Here is a 23,937-nt window from a genome sequence, read left to right on the forward strand (position 1 = left end):
GCTCTAGTCTCCCTTCCAGCTGCCTGAGGCGTGAGACTGGTTATTGCTGGATTCCTTTATTGTGGACTGACTTCTGTTCAAACATCCCTGAGTATCCCTGGACTCTCCCTGGTGAGACGAGGATCTACCCTTGTGATAAACATCTATCGGTCTACCGGACGACGAGTGGTTCCGGATTGCTGGTTTTGCACATCTGTGCTTTACTTCTTGTGAGTAGGATTCTTATGTCCTCTATGCATGTTATATTATTTACCTTCTGATCTGCACTATGTGGCGCCCTCTATTCTGATTTGTCTAGATCCTTTTCACTTGTGTCGTGGCGTGACACCCTAGAGGAGCGGCCTTTCCATCCGGATTTTTCTCTTCTGGAACCTTACACCACGGACATCAAGGACTTTCCCTTCCTATGCCATTCCATACTGGACTGATTGTTTGTATATCATAGTTATTATACTGTGTATATCACTGTCTTTAGCTAATTATTGACGTATATATCAGATTCTATCACCAGTTATTGTTTGTCACTCCTAGGCGCCTCTTTTTAGTACTATAGTGACACAAGTTGTCACTACAGTACTAGTTTGCTTCACCTTCTGTTTTTCTTTTTTATATTAATATTTGTTATACTAACTTTGCATGTTTTAATATTTTTTAAACAGGAAGGAATGGATAGAGGGCGCCACATAGTGCAGATCATAAAATATAGGTAAAGGCAACAATAGGAACACAAGAATCCTACTCACACAGTATAAAGCACAAATGTGCAGTATTAACAGTCTGGAACCACACGTCGTCCGGTAGACCTCAGTAGGAAGGTGTCGCCAGATGGAATTCCTCATCTCGCCAGGGAGAGTCCAGGGAAGCCCAAAAATTGTGTAATAGGAGCAGGTCAGTATCACATTACTCACACCAAAGATCCAGGAGCTCCAAATAGGTTATAAATTGATATATTTGGCCTAGGCCAAAAAAACAGTGATGCAGCAGATAGAGAGTTAAAAAGTAAGATAAAATTTATTCCACAATAAAATCAACAGCAACGCGTTTCTCAGTGTTATACACTGTTTCATCAGGCTATACAAACATACTCTCAACTGCCATATTTAAAATAAAGAAGAACCAATCATTGATCAGAAAAAAATCACACCCTCATTGGGGCATACCAACGTACATATAATAAAAGAGAACAAAAAATACCACAATTTTGTTATTTGACATTTATAAATATAAAATGTAAATTCTTCTAAACCTATTATTGTACACCACATGAGTAATCATTTTCCAAGGACAACAAAATATTGTTCATGTTAGAAACACTGATTAATTCTAATATGTGGTCATTATCACCCCTAACATGATCTGATAATGGTATGAGCTATTAGAGACAACAGCCCTTTGTTAAAATTAATTTGTACTAACTAATACTTATTTTAAAAAATTATTATCGTTACAAATGATCTCTCCCTTACTAATTTAAAGAGTGTAAAGTAATGATAATTATTATAATATTATTAATAATGTAAAGCAGACCAGTCCAAACGTGTAAAAACAGATTCCTAATTGATAGGAGTGATTGCGAGTGCCGGATGTAGTAATGCACACGATTCTAAATAAGTAGATATCCAAAATCACAATGGATCTAAGACACCTATCGTTGTTAGGTTAGCAGAACATAAAAATAAAAATTCCGTGTTAAACGACTATTATATTATTTAGTTCAAATAGACGCTTCTTGTTTCTATGGTAACCATCCTGTGTTGGTCTCATGCGAGTTAGATGATGTCAGAGGAGGGGTGTGATTAGATACGCTATGTATACAAATAGCTGGTCACGCAGAGTAGTACTCTATATAAGCCAATCATCAAAATAACCCGCTAACATAATCATAAACATGATCAGCTGCCTCTATGGACCGATTTTTATTGACAATGTCTCATAATATAAGTGGATCGTTAGATCAATCATTCAGATTATAAACTAATGTGTACGGTGTATATCGTGTGAGCAAGGGGGCATGAGTGTTAAACTGGAGGGTGTGTGAGTTTCAACAGGAGGGTGTGTGTGAATCGGCCAATCAGTGGGGCCTATCTAATGAAAAGACCAATCGAGTGGGAGATGGACGTGGTGGGGAGGGAGGATAATAGGTGCATCATAGACAAAGGGGCATGAATGTTTGCAAGGGAAATGTGAATGACGGTCAATCAGTAAGGCCTGTCTATTGAGATAATATAGGTTAGCCAATCAAATGGAAAAATACGTGAAGGAAGGGGAGGGAAGACGTCCTATAATGACGATATTAGCATAATAGTACGGGATCTAAGTGTAGAGTGAGAAATGGGAAATATAATAAGTAATAATAAGAAACTAGACCCGTGATGTGTGAAGGACAGGTATAATCAATATGATAGTATAAGATCTGTGTATGACGTGATGGATCGATAAGATAATACATGATGATGGGATATTAAAACCCATGGTGTGTATATAAAGAAACATAGTGCAAGTGAATAATAATTTGGGATACTGATATCCATAGTGTTGCTGCACGCACATGCAGAATCGGCATGTAATGTAAATAGCCAGATAAGCTACCAGTCAATAACTAAAAAATTCCTATCGGGGGAGGTCTATATGGCCTGCATGATTATCCTGACAAAATATAATAATAAGACATGCGGTCTTTAATCCCTGTAACTCCCCCTATCGGGGGAGGTCTATATGGCCTGCATGATTACCCTGACAAAGTATAACAACCAAACATGCGGTCTGGGACCCATGGTGGTACTGGTATAACTAGGTTGTCTTAAGTAGTACTATTCTTAACAGTTTAATCCCTGTGATTGGTCTGTCCTCCTACTTCAAATTTGGCAAAAACACAAGTGGCTGTCTCAAAACAGTCCGGACACGAGATAGATAGATTTGATAGATAGATATACATAGATTGATAGTTAGATAGAATCGATAGAAGATAAATAGATAGATTTGTTAGATATATAATTACCCTGACAAAGTATAATAATTACACATGCGGTCTGGGACCCATGGTAACTAGGTTGTGTTAAATAGTACTATTCTTAGCACTTTAATCCCTGTAACTCCCCCTATCAGGGGAGGTCTATATGGCCTGCATGAGACTCAGTGGAGGATGGTTGAGAGGGGGCAAGGAGGACAGCAGTGGTTGACGTGGCTGAAGATGCTGGACCAGGAGGAGGAGGGCCGCTTTGAGTTTGTGTGCTGCTTCTACTCATGTGTTCTTCCCATCGGCGTTTGTGATATAAGACCATGTGCCTTCGCAAAGCAGTTCTACCTAGGTGGGTGTTGGACTTCCCACGACTCAGTTTCTTTTGGCACAGGTTGCAAATGGCATCGCTGTTGTCAGAGGCAGACACACAAAAAAAATGCCACACTGCTGAGCTCTGCGATGACGGCATTCTGGTGGTGGCAACAGGATGCGTTGATTGGTGTCGGCGTTCTGTCTGGCTGACCCCGGGTCCCGATGCATGCTGTCTGACTGTGCCACTAGCTCCTTGCGACGACCTCCCCCTGCTTCCAACTCGTCTCCTCCTCCTCCTCTATGTCTCCCCATCTGAACTTTCCCCCTCTTCTTCTTCTCTTCTAGCAGGCACCCACGTGACATCCACGGACACATCATCATCAACCGCTTCACTTGTATCTGACACATCAACAAAGGAAGCAGCAGCGGGTACAACATCATCATCATCATCACACCGTACCTCCATGTCTGTAATGCTGCCTGACTGAGACATATCACTGTTATCTACATCCTCTGTCAATGATGGTTGCGCATCACTCATTTCTTCCAACTGATGTGTCAATAACTCCTCTGACAGATCAAGTGAAGCGGCTGTGGTGCTAGTGTTGGTGGTGGCGACAGGCGGGCGAGTGGAACTGGTCACTTGAGAGGTGCCCAAAGCACAGCTGGACGTGGATGGTGCGTCAAGGTTAGGAGGACTAGGAGCGGAAGCTGTAGAAGATTGGGTGCCCGGTGTTAGCCATTCAACTAGGTCCTCCTGAGAACTTTTCGCGTCCCTGGCACCTGGCCTCTGAACAATGTGCATATTTGTAGGGTCTAAAGGAATCACAGCACCACGACCACGACGGTACCTGCGGGGTGGCCTGCCTCTGCCTGTCATTTTTTTTCAAATGTACACTTACAATACTATTAAACAAATTATGAGTGGTGGCACTGGGCAAGTGGGCACAGTATACGTTGTGAGCCTGACACAAAAAAACAGACTGATGTTTCAAAGTCAAAAATGTTTATTTTTTAAATATTAAAAGTACTGTGACAACAAATATGATTGGTGGCACTAGTTGGCAAGTGGGCCTGGCTGGCACACGCTGGGAGGAAGGCAACCGCAATTAGTTACACTAGCTGACTGATGCTTCACAGTCAAAGTTTTTTTAAAAAATATTTACAATACTGTTAGAACAAATATGATTGGTGGCACTAGTTGGCAACGGCAAGTGGGCCTGGCACACACGCTGGCAGGCAGGCAACTGCAATTCAATTGCACTAGCAGACTGATGATTCACAGTCAAAAAAGTTTTTATTTTAAATATTTTCAAGCCTGTTAGAACAAATATGATTGGTGGCACTAGTTGGCTTGGCAAGTGGGCCTGGCACACACGCTGGGAGGAAGGCAACTGCAATTAGATTACACTAGATGACTGATGTTTCACAGTCAAAAAAGTTTTTATTTTAAATATTTACAATACTGTTATAACAAATATGATTGGTGGCAGTAGTTGGCAGCAAGTGGGCTTGGCACACACGCTGGCAGGCAGGCAACTGCAATTTAATGGCACTAGCAGACTGATGATTCACAGACAAAAAAGTTTTTATTTTAAATATTTACAATACTGTTACAACAAATATGATTGGTGGCACTAGTTGGCTAGTGGGCCTGGCACACACGCTGGCAGGCAGGAAAATGCAATTCAATTGCACTAGCAGACTGATGATTCACAGTCTAAAAATGTTTTATTTTAAATATTTACAATACTGTTAGAACAAATATGATTGGTGGCACTAGTTGGCAAGTTGGCCTGGCACACACGCTGGCAGGCAGGCAACTGCAATTCAATTGCACTAGCAGACTGATGATTCACAGTCAAAAAACTTTTGATTTTAAATATTTTCAAAACTGTTATAACAAATATGATTGGTGGCAATAGTTGGCAGCAAGTGGGCCTGGCACACATGCTGGCAGGCAGGCAACTTCAATTAGATTACACTAGCAGACTGATCTTTCACAGTCAAAAAATATTTTTTTTAAATATTTACACTACTGTTATAACAAATATGATTGGTGGCACTAGTTGGCAAGTGGGCCTGGCACACACGCTAGGAGGAAGGCAACTGCAATTAGATTACACTAGATGACTGATGTTTCACAGTCAAAAAGTTTTTATTTTAAATATTTACAATACTGTTATAACAAATATGATTGGTGGCACTAGTTGGCAAGTGGGCCTGGCACACACGCTGGCAGGCAGGCAACTGCAATTCAATTGCACTAGCAGACTGATAATTCACAGTCAAAAAAGTTTTTATTTTAAATATTTACACTACTGTTATAACAAATATGATTTGTGGCACTAGTTGGAAAGTGGGCCTGGCACACACGCTGGCAGACAGGCAACTGCAATTAAATAACAATAGCAGACTTATGTAAAAGTTTGTTTTTAAAAAAGTTACACTAATGTTACAACAGATAGGAGTGATGGCACTCAGGATAGAAGTAGGCACAGTATGTGCTGGCAGCCTGACACACAGGCTGGCACTAGTGGCAGGCTGGCCTGGCAACTAAAATTAAATAACACTAGAAGACTGATGTAAAAGTTTTTTTTTTTACAAAATTTAAACTAATGTTACACCAGATAGGAGTGGTGGACTGGCACTGAGGATGGAAGTAGGCACAGTATATGCTGGCAGCCTGACACACAGGCTGGCACTAATGGCAGCCAGGCTGGCCTGGCAACTAATATTAAATAACACTAGAAGAGGACTGATGTAAAAAAAAAAATTTTAAACAATTTACACTAATGTTACACCAGATATAAGTGGTGGAAAAAAGAGCTATTAATCACACTATATGATGTGGGCCTGACACACAGGCCTGATGGGCAATGAAATTAGATTACACTAGAAAAATGATTTAATTTTTTTTTTTTAATTTACAATAATGTTTATGAGTGGTGGCTGGCACAGCAATTAACCACAGTATATGCTGTGTGAGCCTGAGACACAGGCCTGATAGAAAATGAAATTAGATTACACTAGCAAAATTATTTAAAAGTTGTTGTTTTTTTAAATTTACAATAATGTTAAGCAGATATGAGTGGTGGCTGCTGGCACAGCAATTAACCACAGTATATGCTGTGCAAGCCTGACACACATGCCTGATAGAAAATGAAATTAGATTACACTAGCAAAATGATTTAAAAGTTTGGTTGTTTAAATTTACACTAATGTTAAGCAGATATGAGTTGTGGCTGCTGGCACAGAGTAATTAACCACAGTATATGCTGTGTGAGCCTTAGACACAGGCCTGATAGAAAATGAAATTAGATTACACTAGCAAAATGATTTCAAAGTTTTTATTTTTAAATTTACAATAATGTTAAGCAGATATGAGTGGTGGCTGCTGGCACAGCAATTAACCACAGAAGCCTGACACACAGGCCTGATAGAAAATTAAATTAGATTACACTAGCAAAATGATTTAAAAGTTTGGTTGTTTAAATTTACACTAATGTTAAGCAGATATGAATGGTGGCTGCCTGGTTGGCACAGAGCAATTAACCACAGTATATGCTGTGTGAGCCTGAGACACAGGCCTGATAGAAAATTAAATTAGATTACACTAGCAAAATGATTTAAATGTTTTTTTTTTTAATTTACAATAATGTTAAGCAGATATGAGTGGTGGCTGCTGGCACAGCAATTAACCACAGTATATGCTGTGCAAGCCTGACACACAGGCCTGATAGAAAATGAAATTAGATTACACTAGCAAAATGATTTAAAAGTTTGGTTGTTTAAATTTACACTAATGTTAAGCAGATATGAGTGGTGGCTGCTGGCACAGCAATTAACCACAGTGTATGCTGTGTAAGCCTGACACACAGGCCTGATAGAAAATGAAATTAGATTACACTAGCAAAATGATTTAAAAGTTTTGTTTTTTAAATTTAAAATAATGTTAAGCAGATATGAGTGGTGGCTGCTGGCACAGCAATTAACCACAGTGTATGCTGTGTAAGCCTGACACACAGGCCTGATAGAAAATGAAATTAGATTACACTAGCAAAATGATTTAAAAGTCTTCATGTAATACTGACTTCCGGTTTGGAGGCGGAGTGGAGTGGTTGGTTGCTGCTTCGCGCGCCGAAAATACAGGGCTTGCTACACCACCCTAACGCAATTCCTCCTTGCACTGCAGTTTCTTTTGCAGGCCGGAGACTTGGCCTAAGGCCGCCAGCATGACCGAAGTCACAAGACAGAAACGGCTTCATTGTGGAAGCACTGCCGCCCTGGAGCGGCGTCTATCTTCTTTCTCATATAGATCAACGTGTGAGGGGACCCCAGTGAGCGGATCTGCCTGTTAAAACGGCCGGGACACGCAGCAGAGAACTGTGTACATCACTCTCAGGGCTGTTATCTAGAAGCAGGCACTCATCAAGATGACCTAAAGGATCGCCACGCTGGGATCCCTGTTTGTGAAGACTGGTCGTGAGTACTAAAGTTATACAGTGTGTGGACATTCTTGTTTTTTTATGCTCATCACTTAAGTTATATTTCTTCTGGCTATATCCCACTAAGACTATTACCTAACATCGCAAAAAAGAATAGCGGTGGATGCAGATCCTATAAAGTTGTGACAATGTGGTGTGGGTAGTGGCCTGCAACAGAGAGACTTAAATTTGGGAGAAGTGCTCTCACTATCTGTCCCCAAAATACCGCCATTACTCAAATTGTACAATAAGTTAGTAGCGGGCAGGCAGTAGTGCTACTTTCTAAAGACTTTATTTTACATTAAATGTTGTGAAGAAAAGCGGTGCTAGAAATTGAACAGCAGTTCCCAGGACCCTGATACAGGGTAGGAACAAAGGCCCTGTCATTTCCACCTTTAGAGGGACCTGCTCTCACACTGGGGCTGGAAGTTTTGTAACAAGATTGGTTGCTCTTGACAACGAATATAGGACCCCAATTAAAAATACTCTAAGGGAAAAAGATCTGATAATCTGAGAGCCTAGCAGTAGTTCCCAGGACCCTGTCACAGGGTAGGAACATAACTTTGACACCATTTTCTACTTGATGGTTATCGCTACACACTTTGGCCCAAGCTCCACACCAACCCTTGACGGTACTCTCCAGTCTAAACTCCACTTTTAATAGAATCTAAAGAGGAAAAGTTTAGCACGAGTTTTCAGAACACTGATACAGACCAGGATTAAAACATTGATACCAGTATTGCCCCATGTTGCTGGTATATACACTGACATAAAGTGCTGCATTAGCCCTAACAGGGACAAAGTGAAGTGAAGGAAGTTGTTAGGGGTAATAATCGCAGCCATCTTGTTCCTCGCAGCCATTTTGTAATGAATAGACTTTATTATACTGGGGTATTATGCAGTGAGAATTATATGCATGTTATGAGTTTCTTTAGCTATTCGGCCTTGCCAATGTACCCTGGCCTAATGCCTAGAAGTAAGATAGAATAAGATAATGTAAACAAGAGGCTTTAGACACTCGGTTGTCTCTGCAGATGGTAGTTTGTTATGACTCTGTAAATATTGTTATGAGAAACTCATGTTCCAGTTTTTCCTTGTAAATTGCTCTGTATAACTGTGTAAGATGACGCGGTCCTAACGTGTCATCCCCTTAACCCTGTATGTTACTATAAGAAAGGCTTGCACTGTGCAATAAACAGAATTGGCTTTCGATCATAATGCTGCGTGGTCTGAGTCATTCTAAGGGGCCCTTATCAGGTAATCTACATATGCCTCAGGTGGTACACTAGGCCCCAGGCTTTGGCCTGCACTGACACTTACCCCCTGAAGGGGACACCTAACAGAAGTATATTACGGGAAGGCTGGATGCCTACAGAACTACCTATCCCTGTATGACTCTGTGTTTGGCCATCAATTGGATTACATCTGAAATTGACTTTCTAACTACTCAGGGCAATATATATATTTACATGAGTATTGAATAATGTGCCCTGTAGTTCTCAAAAATCTACACTACTTAGATTTCCTGGATGAAATGGACTGTCTCTAGGAGATTATAAGAGTGCTTTGGAAACAGGACGAGAAAGATTACTTGATATTTAAGAGAGTCCTCAAATCCATTTCATATAGTCTTTTTTTTTTGCTTATAGTAATTTGTGTTAAGATATTCAATTTTGAGATAAAGTGGGTTCAGGCTACCTGATTAGTAGTAGTAAGTTCTGACAACCTTGCTGCTGGAACTATAAATATAAGGCTACTCAAATAGTATGCTTCTGGGTTAGAGACCACGGAGGCGATTCTGTAAAGAAAGACCCCCCCCCTTTTTTTGTCACATTCACATTCACTGAGAATTAGCACTTATTGTGGTTTTTTTCTTTTTATTCACTTTTTCCTGGCCCTGCCAGGTCTATTAGACTGCACTAAGGTTTTGGCTTATGGGGTTTTTTCTTTTTTTTTTTTTTTTTTTTTTCTCTTCTCTTTTTTCTCTTTCACGCATCACACTTTCACTTTAACTGCTGCACTTCAGCACAAGTCCTCACTTACGGCACTGTAATCTGTCACGTTTAGGGAAAGTAAGTGACAGTCGGAGATACTTTCACACTTCCACTTTTTTACTGTAGTTTAATCCATTTTTTTTTTTTATTATTATATCTCTGCCCTGCTTAGCTTGAGCAATAAATTCAATATACATGGATAGATTTATCACACAACATAAACAAACATCACCAGCCATGCCCCCTAAACAGAAAGATAAGAAATCTGCTAAGTTATCTGAGAGCTCCCTAATAGCTGCGCAAGAACAGTACAATGGTATTGGTCCAAATTTTGATTTTTCTGAATTAGCTGAGCAGATTTCCAAGATGATTTCCCCGCAATTGGATATTGTTAAACAAGAAATTAAACAAGATATAAATAACATTGTCCTGGAAGTGAGGCAATTTACAGCCACATTGGAGGAAATTGAGACCCGAATCTCGGACTCTGAAGATAGATTACATAAATGCGAGCAGTCTAACAAAGAGTCCGGGTCTCAAATAGCTCTGCTACAAGCTAAATTAGAGGATCTAGAGGATCGCTCGCGTCGTAATAATTTAAGAATTATCGGTCTCCCCGAATCTACAGAATATCAAGATTTAGTTGCTTTTGCTTCAATTAAACTCCCCCAATTATTAAAAATGCCTGCCTCCCCGATGCCTATGATCATCGAAAGAGCCCACAGAGTGGGTCCAATACGGCAAAATTCTGAGGGTATTAGTAGACCTAGACCCATACTGATTAAAATGCTAAACTTCCAGGACAAGATTAATATTCTTAAACACTACAGGAAAGCTAACCCATTAATAATAGATCAACAAAAGGTATTAATCTTCCAAGATTTTTCCTCCGAGACTACGAATAGGAGGAAAGAAATGTCTCCCTTCTGCTCTCGACTTATGAAAGCAAATTACAATGTTAGGCTTGTCTATCCTGCAAGATTAATCATGATTATAGAGGGACAAACAAGTACATTAAACAATATTGCAGAGGCTCAGAAGTTTTGTTTAGATAATGGTATCCCTTAAATGTCAGGGATTGGCTTGATTGCTTGAAGTTATTTTATGCTTTGATTATGAGTGTTTTTTTTACTGTAAAATTACTATTGAAAAGAAGGTCTTTTCAAGATTATGTGTGTAAAGATGTATTTTTATACCGTCATGTAAACGGGGGGGCTTCCTTGGGACCCCTTTTTTTTTTTTTTTTTTTTTTTTTTTTTTTTTTACTTTTTCTCCTCTCTCTCTCCCTCTTTTTCCTCCCCCCTTCTTTTTTATGAGGCTTCTGCATCCTCTTCTCCCCTCTGCTCTCTCGCTCTAATATATTTAAAAGTATTATAGTTTTGGGGTCTCTTTGTACTTTATAAAATCATGGTACGTTTTAAAATGTTTTTTAGTACTTTAGTAAATTTGGACCGGGCATAGGGTCGATTAAAATTCTATCCTGGAACGTAGGTGGAATTACTTCCCCTATTAAACGGAAAGCCGTATTAAAATTACTGGGATCCCATAAGCCTGATATTGTTATGCTTCAAGAAATTCATCTAAAAGGGCATGATATTGATAAACTTAAATCTAGATGGGTTGGGGAGGTGGTAGCTGCCCCGTCGCAGGTCAGGAAGAAAGGAGTGGCAATATTGATCAATAAAAACTTAAAATATAAAATAAATAAGAGCCAAATTGACCCAGAGGCCCGTTATCAAATCCTTGATGTTGATGTAGAGAAGATCTCTTTTATTCTCTGCAATATCTATGGCCCTAACCAGCCTGATTCCAGGTTTTGGGAGGAACTAGCATTAGAATTAGTATTGTATAGAGGCCATAATATTGTGATTGGAGGGGACCTAAACCTAACAGCATACCCTAACTTAGACAGATTAAGTAGAACTAAAAGTACTAAGCGAGTCAAGAAAACACGAACATTAGAAAAATGTTGTCATAAAGTGGGTATATATGACATCTGGAGAAGTTTGAACCCAGATGTCAAAGCATTTACATGTTTATCCAAAGGACATCAAGCTTTGTCACGCATAGACATGTTCCTAATCTCTGAAAATTTAAGTGGTAAGGAGGTAAAGGCCGACATTAAAGATATAGTACTTTCTGATCACGCGATTATAGCTATAGAATTTAACTCTAAATCCCTTATTCCTAGACTGAATAATAATTTCTTTTTCCCCAATTATCTCCATAATAACCTACATTTTCAAAACTGGCTAACTAACAAATGGAGAGAATTTGAGAGTTACAATTATGCTTATAAAGATAAGACAGAAATACTCTGGGAGACCGGAAAGGCTGTCCTACGTGGGTATATTAAGGCTTATATGTGTGCCCTCAAAAAAAATCCTTACAGAAAGAAATTCAACTCTCCAATAGTGTGAGGAACGCATATAATGCGTTCATAGCTGTACCTTCCAAAAATCTTGGAGAAAGATACACAAATTTAAAAACACAAAGGGATATCTTCCTTAAACAACAAATGATATCTGAAGATATAAGGAAGAAATCACTTTATGGTGGCTACTCAGGGAAAGCGGCAAAATATCTTGTTAAAATTACTAAAAAGAGATCTTCCAATTACATTGCCGCAATTAGATCTGGGAAAAATAGATTTACCTCTAACCACGATATTCAAAATACGTTCACGGATTTCTTTAAAAATCTCTACAAAGCTGAACTTCCCAACTTAGAATTAAAAGAGAGGTTTTGGGATAATGTAAAGATCCCCAAAATGCCACAAGAGATAATTAACCAACTTAATGCACCGATCTCAATACAAGAAATTCTAACTGGTATTAAAGCTGCTAAATTTAATAAAGCCCCAGGCCCCGACTCGCTACCAGCTGAATTTTACAAGATCCTTGCAGATCAAATAGTTCCTAATCTACATAAGTTATTTAATTCTTATTATTCCGCAGATATGCCATGTTCCCCGTATTTTGCGGCGTCAAACATAGCTTTAGTTCTTAAAAAAGAAAAAGATCCTGAAATCCCCTCTTCATACCGACCTATTTCCCTGTTAAATTTTGACTATAAATTACTCACGTCTATAATTGCAAAAAGATTGGCCCCCCACTTAAACAATATTATACATGACAATCAGGCTGGCTTTATGATGGGGAGAAGCCCGACAAAAAATATCCGCAAAGTTATGCTCGTACTGGACTATCTGCGGAATAATAAGAAAGTGTTAAAAAAAGATGCTGCCATTTTAACAGTCGACGCCGAAAAGGCTTTCGACTTTATCTGTTGGGACCATCTCTTTTCGGCCTTGGAAAAGTTTGGCTTCTCGGGGTACTTTACAAAATTAATTAAGACTATCTATAACAATCCCTCTTCAGCAATTTTTATCAATGGTTCAATTACGGAGCGTTTTACTTTACAGAGAGGCACTAGGCAGGGGTGCCCCCTATCGCCTATCCTCTTTAATATATCGTTAGAACCACTGGCGATTCTCCTTAGACAGCAGTTAGAAGGTATACAGATTGGCAAACAAAAATATGTTTTAGCTTTGTATGCTGACGATTTACTTCTTTTTTTATCTGGTCTAAAAGAAAGCTTACCTAAACTATTAGAGTCAGTACAGATATTCGCGTCATTTTCTGGTTACAAAATTAATGTTCAAAAATCTGAATTATTGTGGATACACAGAACTGCGTACCATGTATTAGAACATCCATTCAGAGAGGTCACTCAAATAAAGTACTTAGGAGTAACGATGTCAAAATCTCCACAAGAATGGTATGAGTTGAATTATGTTAAATTCTTCAACTACTGTAAGCAGAAATTGAAAGACTGGTCCTCTCTACCTATCTCTCTTTCAGCACGTATTATGCTTATTAAAATCATACTTTTACCAAAGTTAATATATCTCCTCCAAAACATACCCTTTTTTTTACATAAGGCAGATATAAGACTATTTAACCGAACATCAAGTGAATTTCTCTGGAAAGGAAAGAGACCCCGAATTGCGTTAAATACATTAACACTCTCTAAAGAGTCGGCGGGCCTCGCTTTTCCGAACATTACTTATTACAATATTGCTTCAATAGCAAAATTGGCGGCTGACTGGATCTCAGAGAAAGAACTTTTCACTGTCTTTGCTGGGGAAACAAATCTTGTTTACCCATTTAACTTAAAAGCACTACTACATTGCCCAATTGCACAACTGCCACCGGTAATTGCTAAAATGCCGACTTTTAAAAATGTGATTCTGGCATGGCAGAAATTCTGTGTAGAAATAGGAACATCTCCATTTGTCTCGGAATATCTCCCAATTCAGGGATGCCCAGGATTTGCTCCAGGTTTTACTTATAAGGTATTTGAGAGATGGAAATTGAAAGGGCTGACCTCTATAAAACAATTAGTTACTTCCAATACAATAATTAGATCATTCCTTGACATCAGAGTAGAATTTGAGCTTCCTCAATCTGATCACTATGCGTATTTGCAAATAAAGCACTACATCACAGATCTCAAACTTAAATTTGGCTCTAATTGGACATATGCTCCGTTAAGGAGCCTAATAAATCAATATAAGAGTGGGTCTACGTCAATCTCTCCACTTTATCGTTTGATGACGATTTCCAAACATGAGGCCCAATTGGAGAAAATAGTAGCTATTTGGAGTAATAGCTTTCCAGAGCTTAGGCCTCAACAAATTCAAGTGAGCCTGAATCTGTTGAATAAAACAGGAAATGCCCTAGCATGGCGAGAACGGCATTTAAAAATGATTTATGCGACATATATCACTCCTGACAAATTATCAAAATGGTATAGAAAAATTATCGGATGCTGGAAATGTCAGACGCAACAAGCAAATCTTTTGCATTGCATCTGGTTGTGTCCCAAAGTCCAACAGTTCTGGCTGAAAATTAAGTTTTGGTTGAATAAAATCCTAGACACAGAAATAAGACTAGAGGCCCAAATGGTCATTTTCTTAGTTAAATTTTCACAACAACAAAAAAATTATAAGTTAATCAATACCGTAATATTATTAGCTAGGAATTTGATCTTGAAATACTGGAAACTCCCCCACCTACCCACATTTATAAAATTTAAAAAAGAAGTATTGAAACAATGTATGGTGGAACAATATGCAATATCTAAGTACAATGAGGCTCACATAAAAAGATTCCTAGACAAATGGGGTATAGTAATACTGTCACTTCCACCTCCGGCACAGCAGCAACTAATTAAGCCCCTCAGCCAATCGGCCTATATTCTTGAACTGATTTACGCGGGCAGATACCCAGCATTTTGGGCCGATTAGAGAGAGAGCGGAGAGGGATGGGGGGCACTGCAGGTTCTGTTCTTTGGTTTCTTTCCTTTTTTTTTTTTTTTTTCTCTCTTCCTCTCCCCTTCTTCTTTCCCGTACCCCCCTCGTATTGACACCACTAAAAAGTATATTTAACCTGTTTTAGGACAGGTATGTATGTATTAAGTGCTCTATGGAGATTAGTCTCATATACCTTACAGGAAAATTCAAAAATTACGTGATACATAGTCTATATTTCTCCGGCACATATTATTATTACAGAGACCCTATGGGCATCACTGCATTTGCTATATTTAAGTTTTGTTTTTTCCGTTTAAAAAATGATTGTTGTAAGTGTAAATGCATTAGGATTTGATAAGGCTTGTCTCATCTCTGCAAAGAACACTGTCTGTACCCCTGCCACATAGTTTGTAATAAGTTGATTGTGTGCACGTTAATAATAAATAAACGTCTTAAAAAAAAAAAATATTTTCAAAACTGTTATAACAAATATGATTGGTGGCAATAGTTGGCAGCAAGTGGGCCTGGCACACATGCTGGCAGGCAGGCAACTTCAATTAGATTACACTAGCATACTGATCTTTCACAGTCAAAAAATATTTTTTTTAAATATTTACACTACTGTTATAACAAATATGATTGGTGGCACTAGTTGGCAAGTGGGCCTGGCACACACGCTAGGAGGAAGGCAACTGCAATTAGATTACACTAGGTGACTGATGTTTCACAGTCAAAAGGTTTAGGAATAAGGGATTTAGAGTTAAATTCTATAGCTATTTTAAATATTTACAATACTGTTATAACAAATATGATTGGTGGCACTAGTTGGCAAGTGGGCCTGGCACACACGCTGGCAGGCAGGCAACTGCAATTCAATTGCACTAGCAGACTGATAATTCACAGTCAAAAAAGTTTTTATTTTAAATATTTACACTACTGTTATAACAAATATGATTCGTGGCACTAGTTGGAAAGTGGGCCTGGCACACACGCTGGCAGACAGGCAACTGCAATTAAATAACAATAGCAGACTTATGTAAAAGTTTGTTTTAAAAAAGTTACACTAATGTTACAACAGATAGGAGTGATGGCACTCAGGATAGAAGTAGGCACAGTATGTGCTGGCAGCCTGACACACAGGCTGGCACTAATGGCAGCCAGGCTGGCCTGGCAACTAATATTAAATAACACTAGAAGAGGACTGATGTAAAAAAAAAATTTTTAAACAATTTACACTAATGTTACACCAGATATAAGTGGTGGAAAAAAGAGCTATTAATCACACTATATGATGTGGGCCTGACACACAGGCCTGATGGAAAATGAAATTAGATTACACTAGAAAAATGATTTAATTTTTTTTTTTTAATTTACAATAATGTTTATGAGTGGTGGCTGGCACAGCAATTAACCACAGTATATGCTGTGTGAGCCTGAGACACAGGCCTGATAGAAAATGAAATTAGATTACACTAGCAAAATGATTTAAAAGTTGTTGTTTTTTTAAATTTACAATAATGTTAAGCAGATATGAGTGGTGGCTGCTGGCACAGCAATTAACCACAGTATATGCTGTGCAAGCCTGACACACATGCCTGATAGAAAATGAAATTAGATTACACTAGCAAAATGATTTAAAAGTTTGGTTGTTTAAATTTACACTAATGTTAAGCAGATATGAGTTGTGGCTGCTGGCACATAGCAATTAACCACAGTATATGCTGTGTGAGCCTTAGACACAGGCCTGACAGAAAATGAAATTAGATTACACTAGCAAAATGATTTCAAAGTTTTTATTTTTAAATTTACAATAATGTTAAGCAGATATGAGTGGTGGCTGCTGGCACAGCAATTAACCACAGAAGCCTGACACACAGCCCTGATAGAAAATTAAATTAGATTACACTAGCAAAATGATTTAAAAGTTTGGTTGTTTAAATTTACACTAATGTTAAGCAGATATGAATGGTGGCTGCCTGGCTGGCACAGAGCAATTAACCACAGTATATGCTGTGTGAGCCTGAGACACAGGCCTGATAGAAAATTAAATTAGATTACACTAGCAAAATGATTTAAATGTTTTTTTTTTTAATTTACAATAATGTTAAGCAGATATGAGTGGTGGCTGCTGGCACAGCAATTAACCACAGTATATGCTGTGTAAGCCTGACACACAGGCCTGATAGAAAATGAAATTAGATTACACTAGCAAAATGATTTAAAAGTTTGGTTGTTTAAATTTACACTAATGTTAAGCAGATATGAGTGGTGGCTGCTGGCACAGCAATTAACCACAGTGTATGCTGTGTAAGCCTGACACACAGGCCTGATAGAAAATGAAATTAGATTACACTAGCAAAATGATTTAAAAGTTTTGTTTTTTAAATTTAAAATAATGTTAAGCAGATATGAGTGGTGGCTGCTGGCACAGCAATTAACCACAGTGTATGCTGTGTAAGCCTGACACACAGGCCTGATAGAAAATGAAATTAGATTACACTAGCAAAATGATTTAAAAGTTTTTTTAAAAAAAATTAAAATAATGTTAAGCAGATATGAGTGGTGGCTGCTGGCACAGCAATTAACCACAGTGTATGCTGTGTAAGCCTGACACACAGGACTGATATAAAATGAAATTAGATTACACTAGCAAAATGATTGAAAAGTTTTGTTGTTTAAATTTACACTAATGTTAAGCAGATATCAGTGGTGGCACTAATCACAGTATATGCTGTGAGCCTCACACACAGGCTGAAAGCCAGGCAAATGCAAATAAAATTACAAATAATAAAAAAAAAAAACAACTGAAGTTCTAGCCCTAAAAAGGGCTTTTTGGGGTGCTGTCCTTACAGCAGAGATTAGATGAGTCCTTCAGGACTGTAGTGGACACTAAATACAATAGCCTAGCTATCTATTTCCCTATAATATCAGCAGCAGCAACACTAAAGCTCCTCTCACTAAGAAAGCAAGATCATAATAAATCTAAAATGGCTGCTGCCAAGGAGCTGGGAGGGTCTGTGAGGGAGTGTCTGCTGCTGATTGGCTCAAATGTGTCAGAAGGCTGTGAGATACAGGGTCAAAGTTTCCTCAATGATGACAAATAGGGGGCGGATCGAACATCGCATATGTTCGCCCGCAGCGGCGAACACGAACAAGCTATGTTTGCCGGGAACTGTTCTCCGGCGAACAGTTTGCGACATCACTAATTAGGAGGAGGCAAAAAATACCCAACATACTAGGAGTTTTTAATCCTTCCCATCTCCCTGTACACCTCAGTCTTATTTCTTGCCTCCACAGGAGAAGGGGAAAAGTGAAGGGCTCTTCAGTGACGACAATGACAAGGGTTCTCAGACCTGTGTGAGAACCATTATCCCCTTCAGAGCACCAGGAATCGGACATAGGAGTGTACAGGAGTAAACTGGCAGTGAAAGTAATTCTCCTTTAGCAGTTTGTTTCTAACCTGACTCAGGTGTTTCTGAATGTATCCTTCATATGATCACCAATCTGTAAATGTGAAATGTGCTTTCTGCAAACTTACTATGGTGTGTCTCCTACTCAATTTTCTTCCTCTATGCAGGTACCTCAGGTTAGTTATATTCCAAGTAAGTCTTCATCTCCCTTGGGTAGGTCTTATGGAGGTCACCTAATTGTCTTTCCTGATTTTAAGGATTATTTATGCTCTACTATTTCTGAAATTTTGGAATCTATGCCTCCCCAGAGAAAATTTAAGCATTTGCTTGCAGAGATTGATACTCTAGCTGGTTCCAGTTCATATGGTATATATCACAGAAGCAGCACATCAGTAGCTCAACTTAAGGACTCAGATGTGGAGCATTCAGATACATAATCAGAAGGTGAGATACTGTCAGATACTCAGGACCCTTCATTGGAGCTGGAATCTGAAAGTGCATCTCTTATATTTAAGATGCATAAATAAAAAGAGAGAAGCGCTCAACCTGGGAACGAACAATAGCATAATAGCTTTCTCTATGGCTAGTTACCACCCAAGAAGCAGCCTCTTTTTGCTCAACATGTGCCTTTCACAGAGAAGAACTTTCCTGAAGCATATCAGTCTGATCCTGACTTCACAGTACAGTCCAGCCCCGAAATACCAGGCAATCCCTCTCTGAACGAGAGAAACAGCAAAACCCCAGACGTACGTTTCGGCCTATTGTGGGCCTCGTCAGTGAGGTGCATCCATATCCCTCTAGGCACACTGAGCAACGGGTCCACGTCTGGATTCCCGCATCACACTTAGGGAGACTTCCCAAAATGTCATAATTTGCATAAATAAAAAGAGAGAAGCGCTCAACCTGGGAACGAACAATAGCATAATAGCTTGCTCTATGGCTAGTTACCACCCAAGAAGCAGCCTCTTTTTGCTCAACATGTGCCTTTCACAGAGAAGAACTTTCCTGAAGCATATCAGTCTGATCCTGACTTCACAGTACAGTCCAGCCCCGAAATACCAGGCAATCCCTCTCTGAACAAGAGAAACAGCAAAACCCCAGACGTACGTTTCGGCCTATTGTGGGCCTCGTCAGTGAGGTGCAGCCATATCCCTCTAGGCACACTGAGCAACGGGTCCACGTCTGGATTCCCGCATCACACTTAGGGAGACTTCCCAAAATGTCATAATTTGCATAAATAAAAAGAGAGAAGCGCTCAACCTGGGAACGAACAATAGCATAATAGCTTGCTCTATGGCTAGTTACCACCCAAGAAGCAGCCTCTTTTTGCCCAACATGTGCCTTTCACAGAGAAGAACTTTCCTGAAGCATATCAGTCTGATCCTGACTTCACAGTACAGTCCAGCCCCGAAATACCAGGCAATCCCTCTCTGAACGAGAGAAACAGCAAAACCCCAGACGTATGTTTCGGCCTATTGTGGGCCTCGTCAGTGAGGTGCAGCCATATCCCTCTAGGCACACTGAGCAACGGGTCCACGTCTGGATTCCCGCATCACACTTAGGGAGACTTCCCAAAATGTCATAATTTGCATAAATAAAAAGAGAGAAGCGCTCAACCTGGGAACGAAGAATAGCATAATAGTTTGCTCTATGGCTAGTTACCACCCAAGAAGCAGCCTCTTTTTGCTCAACATGTGCCTTTCACAGAGAAGAACTTTCCTGAAGCATATCAGTCTGATCCTGACTTCACAGTACAGTCCAGCCCCGAAATACCAGGCAATCCCTCTCTGAACGAGAGAAACAGCAAAACCCCAGACGTACGTTTCGGCCTATTGTGGGCCTCGTCAGTGAGGTGCAGCCATATCCCTCTAGGCACACTGAGCAACGGGTCCACGTCTGGATTCCCGCATCACACTTAGGGAGACTTCCCAAAATGTCATAATTTGCATAAATAAAAAGAGAGAAGCGCTCAACCTGGGAACGAACAATAGCATAATAGCTTGCTCTATGGCTAGTTACCACCCAAGAAGCAGCCTCTTTTTGCTCAACATGTGCCTTTCACAGAGAAGAACTTTCCTGAAGAATATCAGTCTGATCCTGACTTCACAGTACAGTCCAGCCCCGAAATACCAGGCAATCCCTCTCTGAACGAGAGAAACAGCAAAACCCCAGACGTACGTTTCGGCCTATTGTGGGCCTCGTCAGTGAGGTGCAGCCATATCCCTCTAGGCACACTGAGCAACGGGTCCACGTCTGGATACCTGCATCACACTTTGGGAGGCCGAAACGATCGTCTGGGGTTGCTTTGTTCCTTGTTCGGAGAGGAATTGCCTGGTATTTCGGCGCTGGACTGACCGTAATAGGTGGGATCAGACTGATATACTACAGGAAAGTTCTACTCTGTGAAAAGCATTGCTGGGCTAAAAGAAGTTGCACCCAGGTGGTAAATCGCCATAGAACAGGCTAACAATGGTATTGAGCTGGTTGTTCATTCCTGTGAGTGCATTTCTCTCTGTGTGTATTTAGTCTCCTTATATTTAAGATGGATCATCTGCACACTTTATTGTGTGAAGTTTTACTTACTCTGGGAGTACAAGAACCTGTTCCTTCAGAAGGAAAGTTGGTTAAACATGTGGATTTGTTATTTAATAATCCTTCTTATTACTGGAGGGTTTTTACAGTACCTGAGGCAATCTCAGAGGTAATCTCCAAGGAATGGAGTAAAGTGGGAGCTCCTTTTGTGCCTTGCCCTAAGTTTAAGAACAATCCCTCCTGCAAATCTGGAACTGTGAGAACCTATGCTCAAAATGGATGGCGCTCTTTCTACTCTCACTACTATTGTCTTAGAAGATAGTACCTCTTTAAAGATGTATTTTTATTCAATCAAGCAATCAGAGTGACTTGTGTAGTGGGTGCTATCACTTTGTGATAAAGACATCTCTAGGAGTGTTTTAAAATTATCAAGGTTGCTAATTCCTTCATTTGTGATGCAGTTTTTGAGATCATTCTCATTAATGCAAAAATGTAGCTTTGGCGTTTTTTACAAGAGCTTTGTGGCTCACATTTTGGTCTGTGGACATGGTGTCAACTGGCAAACATGTATCTCTTCCTTTCTAAGTAAAAACCCTATTCAGTCTTGGCTTGGATGCAATTGACCCAGAGGCCCGTTATCAAATCCTTGATGTTGATGTAGAGAAGATCTCTTTTATTCTCTGCAATATCTATGGCCCTAACCAGCCTGATTCCAGGTTTTGGGAGGAACTAGCATTAGAATTAGTATTGTATAGAGGCCGTAATATTGTGATTGGAGGGGACCTAAACCTAACAGCATACCCTAACTTAGACAGATTAAGTAGAACTAAAAGTACTAAGCGAGTCAAGAAAACACGAACATTAGAAAAATGTTGTCATAAAGTGGGTATATATGACATCTGGAGAAGTTTGAACCCAGATGTCAAAGCATTTACATGTTTATCCAAAGGACATCAAGCTTTGTCGCGCATAGACATGTTCCTAATCTCTGAAAATTTAAGTGGTAAGGAGGTAAAGGCCGACATTAAAGATATAGTACTTTCTGATCACGCGATTATAGTTATAGAATTTAACTCTAAATCCCTTATTCCTAGACTGAATAATAATTTCTTTTTCCCCAATTATCTCCATAATAACCTACATTTTCAAAACTGGCTAACTAACAAATGGAGAGAATTTGAGAGTTACAATTATGCTTATAAAGATAAGACAGAAATACTCTGGGAGACCGGAAAGGCTGTCCTACGTGGGTATATTAAGGCTTATATGTGTGCCCTCAAAAAAAATCCTTACAGAAAGAAATTCAACTCTCCAATAGTGTGAGGAACGCATATAATGCGTTCATAGCTGTACCTTCCAAAAATCTTGGAGAAAGATACACAAATTTAAAAACACAAAGGGATATCTTCCTTAAACAACAAATGATATCTGAAGATATAAGGAAGAAATCACTTTATGGTGGCTACTCAGGGAAAGCGGCAAAATATCTTGTTAAAATTACTAAAAAGAGATCTTCCAATTACATTGCCGCAATTAGATCTGGGAAAAATAGATTTACCTCTAACCACGATATTCAAAATACGTTCACGGATTTCTTTAAAAATCTCTACAAAGCTGAACTTCCCAACTTAGAATTAAAAGAGAGGTTTTGGGATAATGTAAAGATCCCCAAAATGCCACAAGAGATAATTAACCAACTTAATGCACCGATCTCAATACAAGAAATTCTAACTGGTATTAAAGCTGCTAAATTTAATAAAGCCCCAGGCCCCGACTCGCTACCAGCTGAATTTTACAAGATCCTTGCAGATCAAATAGTTCCTAATCTACATAAGTTATTTAATTCTTATTATTCCGCAGATATGCCATGTTCCCCGTATTTTGCGGCGTCAAACATAGCTTTAGTTCTTAAAAAAGAAAAAGATCCTGAAATCCCCTCTTCATACCGACCTATTTCCCTGTTAAATTTTGACTATAAATTACTCACGTCTATAATTGCAAAAAGATTGGCCCCCCACTTAAACAATATTATACATGACAATCAGGCTGGCTTTATGATGGGGAGAAGCCCGACAAAAAATATCCGCAAAGTTATGCTCGTACTGGACTATCTGCGGAATAATAAGAAAGTGTTAAAAAAAGATGCTGCCATTTTAACAGTCGACGCCGAAAAGGCTTTCGACTTTATCTGTTTGGACCATCTCTTTTCGGCCTTGGAAAAGTTTGGCTTCTCGGGGTACTTTACAAAATTAATTAAGACTATCTATAACAATCCCTCTTCAGCAATTTTTATCAATGGTTCAATTACGGAGCGTTTTACTTTACAGAGAGGCACTAGGCAGGGGTGCCCCCTATCGCCTATCCTCTTTAATATATCGTTAGAACCACTGGCGATTCTCCTTAGACAGCAGTTAGAAGGTATACAGATTGGCAAACAAAAATATGTTTTAGCTTTGTATGCTGACGATTTACTTCTTTTTTTATCTGGTCTAAAAGAAAGCTTACCTAAACTATTAGAGTCAGTACAGATATTCGCGTCATTTTCTGGTTACAAAATTAATGTTCAAAAATCTGAATTATTGTGGATACACAGAACTGCGTACCATGTATTAGAACATCCATTCAGAGAGGTCACTCAAATAAAGTACTTAGGAGTAACGATGTCAAAATCTCCACAAGAATGGTATGAGTTGAATTATGTTAAATTCTTCAACTACTGTAAGCAGAAATTGAAAGACTGGTCCTCTCTACCTATCTCTCTTTCAGCACGTATTATGCTTATTAAAATCATACTTTTACCAAAGTTAATATATCTCCTCCAAAACATACCCTTTTTTTTACATAAGGCAGATATAAGACTATTTAACCGAACATCAAGTGAATTTCTCTGGAAAGGAAAGAGACCCCGAATTGCGTTAAATACATT

Source organism: Bombina bombina, chromosome 8 (genome assembly GCF_027579735.1).
Source record: "Bombina bombina isolate aBomBom1 chromosome 8, aBomBom1.pri, whole genome shotgun sequence".
In the NCBI taxonomy this organism is placed as follows: domain Eukaryota; kingdom Metazoa; phylum Chordata; class Amphibia; order Anura; family Bombinatoridae; genus Bombina; species Bombina bombina.